We start from the raw sequence: 3,709 nt of genomic DNA, 5'->3' as shown, positions 1-3,709 counted from the left end.
AGCAAGGGGGAAAAGAGGGAGGTGAGGGAGTAAAAAAAAAAAAAAAAGAATGAAAGAGTGTGCTGGCCAGATGCGGTGGTGCACACCTGTAATCCCAGTGTTTTGGGAGGCTGAGGTGGGAGGATTGCTTGAGCCCAGCAGTTGGAGGCTGCAATGAGCTATGATCACACCACTGCACTCCAGCCTGGACAACAGATGAGACCCTTTCGAAAGAAAGGAAGAAAAATGTGAAAGGAAGCAAGGGGGAAAAGAGGGAGGTGAGGGAGTAAAGAGTGTACTAATCAGAAAGGGGCTGAGAGCCCTGGAAGAATGAAAAGGCAGAGTCAAGGAGAAAATATGGGGGAGAGGGAGTATTGCCTTGCTAAGGATGATGCCTTCAACAGCATTGCCCAAGGTCAGCAGACACCCTGGGCTCAGATTCCAGCTTACTCAGTACTCCTGAAGCTATGGCTTCCCAGGTGGCTTTGCAGAGCTGAGGGTATGTGAGGAGCTACTGTTACCAGCATTTTAGCCCACCAGATAGTTCATCTATTCATTCATTCAACAAGTATTTAGGAGTGAACAAAATTGACAAAGTAGCCAGGTTGCAATAGCTTGAACCTGTAATGCTGGCACCCTTTGGGAGGAGAAGGCAGTAGGATCACTTGAGTTCAGAGCCTGGGCAACAGAGTGAGACCCTCTCTCTGAAATACATATACGTATATATAATATATGTATTTTATATTCATATTTACATTTTTAATATATATGTATTAATAATAGAAATAACTGACAAAACCCCTGTTCTCAAGATGTTTATTCTCTAGTGGAGGAAGCTGGCTGACCATCAAAGAAACAAACTAAGTAGGATGTTAGCTGGTGATGGGTACGAAGGAGAAAACGAAACCTGGGAAGGGAGATAGGAATTGTAGAGGGAGGAATACAACTTGAGAAAAGGAGGCTAGGGATAGCCTCACTGAGCAGGTGACAGCTCAGTAAAGACCTGAAGGAAGTGAGGGCGTGATCCTTGCAGATAGAGTGAGAACATTCCCAGAGGAAGAAACAGCACGTTCAGGAGCCCTGAAGCAGGAGGCTGCATGTAGCGCAGTGTGACTGGGGCCAGGCAAGGTGGGGGAAGGTGACGTGAGATGTGGACAAATGGGAAACAGGTCAGATAGTGAAGGTTCTCGCAGGTTATTATAAAGACTTCAGGTTCCCTTGATTGGATGAGAGGACTCTGTAGGGTTTTTAACAAAGAACAACATAATCTGGGTTACTCTTTTCCTTTTAAAGACTTTATTTTTATCTTTTTAGTTACCTTTATTTTGATTTGTGCACATGTATTGGGTACACGTGCAATCGTGTTACATGCATAGATTGCATAGCGGTCAAGTCAGGGCTTTCAGTGCACCCACCATGTACATTGTACCCATTAACTAATTTCTCATCATCCACCCTCCCATGCCCCCAGCCCCTCACCCTTCTGAGTCTCCATTGTCTAGCATTCTACTCTACCTCCATGTGCACACATTTCTTAGAATCCACTTATGAGTGAGAACATGCAGTATTTTATTTTCTGCACCTGGCTCGTTTCACTTAAGATAATGACTGACCTCCATTTCCATCCATGATGCCGCCAAAAACATAATTTCATTCATTTTTTTTTTTTTTTTTTGGAGACGGAGACTCCCTCTGTCACCCATGCTAGAGTGCAGTGACTCGCTCTCTGCTCACTGCAACCTCCACCTCCCAGGTTCGATTCTCCTGCCTCAGTCTCCTGAGTAGCTGGGATTACAGGTGCGCACCACCACGCCTGGCAAATTTTTTTTTTTTTTTTTTTTGTATTTTTAGAAGAGATGGGGTTTTACCGTATTGGTCAGGCTGGTCTCAAACTCCTGACCTCGTGATCCGCCCGACTCAGCCTCACAAAGTGTTGGGATTACAGGCGTGAGCCACTGCACCCGGCCAATAATTTCATTCTTCTTATGGCTGAATGATATTCCATTCTGTATATGCACCACACTTTCTTTATTCATTCACCTTTTGAAGGACACTTAGGTCGATTTTGTATCTTTGCTATTGTGAATAATGCTGCGATAAACATACAAGTGCAGGTATCCCTTTGATGTACTAATTTCTTTTTGTTTGGGTAGATACCCATAGAGGGATTGCTGGATCAAAAGACAGTATGGTTCTATTTTCAGTTTTTGAGAGATCTTCACACTGTTTTCCACAGAGGCTGTACTGATTTACATTCCTACCAACAGCATATAAAGAGTTCCCTTTTCTCTGCAGCCTCACCAACAGCTGTTATTTTTTGTCCGTTTGATAATAGCCATTCTGACTGGTATGAGATGATATCTCATTGTGGTTTTAATGGGCATATTATTGATGATTAGTGGTGCTGAGCATTTTTTAGGACTTTACTTTTTAAAGCAGTTTTAGGTTCACGGCAAAACTGAGCAGAAAGTCCAGTGAGTTCCCACACACCCCCTGCCCCCACTGCATGCGCAGCCTTCCCCACTGTCAATATCCCCCACCACAGTGCTTCATTGGTCACAATCCATCGGACTGCACTGCACACTCTAATCGCCTGAAGTCCACTGTTTACAGGAGGGTTTTTACATTAGTGTCTACTCTTGGTGATAGACGTACTATGGGTTTGGACAAATGCCAAAGTTGGGAGAAGTTCACTTCTATTCCTAGTTTGCTAGGAGTTTTTTTTGTTTTGTTTTAATCAGAAATGAATGTTGGATTTTGTCAAATGCTTTTTCTGGTTTATTTTTTAATAGTTGAATCTTTCCCTCACAAATCAATACATTCGGCTTCTGGGATAAATGTCACAGCCTCTAGGATTGTGATTAACGTGAACTCCTCTTGAGGGAGACTCTCACCCTGATCTCTGGGTGCTCATGAAATCAGGCTCACGGAAGTGCCAGGCCAAGTTCTGCATCCCAACCGAGGTGGTTTCTCTAGAGCAGGCGTCCCGTTGTCAAGCCTTAGGGAGGACATGGGCTGCAGCTTCTCAGGGTGACCCCTTCGCTGTCATGGCGCAGCGCCGTGGGCTGACCTCCCAGTGTGTCTCAGGGCTTCCCATTTGGTTCTACTGATGTATCTGCCTATGTCTGCACTGAGATCACACACATAGTTTTAGTTCTTGTTGCCGGTGGGTTTTGCTTCTTCCTTCCTTTGAAGAAGGCTGGCAGCCTCCAAGAGCTTCCTCCCCAAGAGGCGTGGCGTGTAGGCATGTGTGTGCCGTGTGGTTGACCTCGGGCAAGATCCCAACCACATCCCCAAGAGGCAGAGGAGATGGCTTCGGGCCCCCTGCGCAGGGCAGGGCGTTCACTTCCTCTTGAGTTGGGGGAAGATATCAGCTCAGCAATTCTCACCACAGTGGGCAGAAAAAGGGAAATATTAGTTTCCCAGTGTTAGCAATTATGCAGAAGCCAGAAATCAGTCCTCCTGATTACAGACTCCTCTAAGGAGGAACTGAGGGCTGCAGGGGCTGCACAGAAAGAATAGCCTTGGGAATAAGATCATGAGATAGGTCTGTCTTCATAATAAATCAGAAAAACCAACACTTTATTTTTATTTATTTATTTTTGAGACATAATTTCCCTTTCGTCGCCCAGACTGAAGTGCAATGGCATGGTCTCGGCTCCTGCAACCTCTGCCTCCTGGGTTCAAGCGATTCTCCTGCCTCAGCCTCCTAAGTAACTGGGATTACAGG

This window comes from Colobus angolensis, unplaced genomic scaffold (assembly GCF_000951035.1).
Source record: "Colobus angolensis palliatus isolate OR3802 unplaced genomic scaffold, Cang.pa_1.0 Scaffold466, whole genome shotgun sequence".
NCBI classification, from domain to species: Eukaryota; Metazoa; Chordata; class Mammalia; order Primates; family Cercopithecidae; genus Colobus; species Colobus angolensis.
This window is presented reverse-complemented; position numbering follows the sequence as displayed.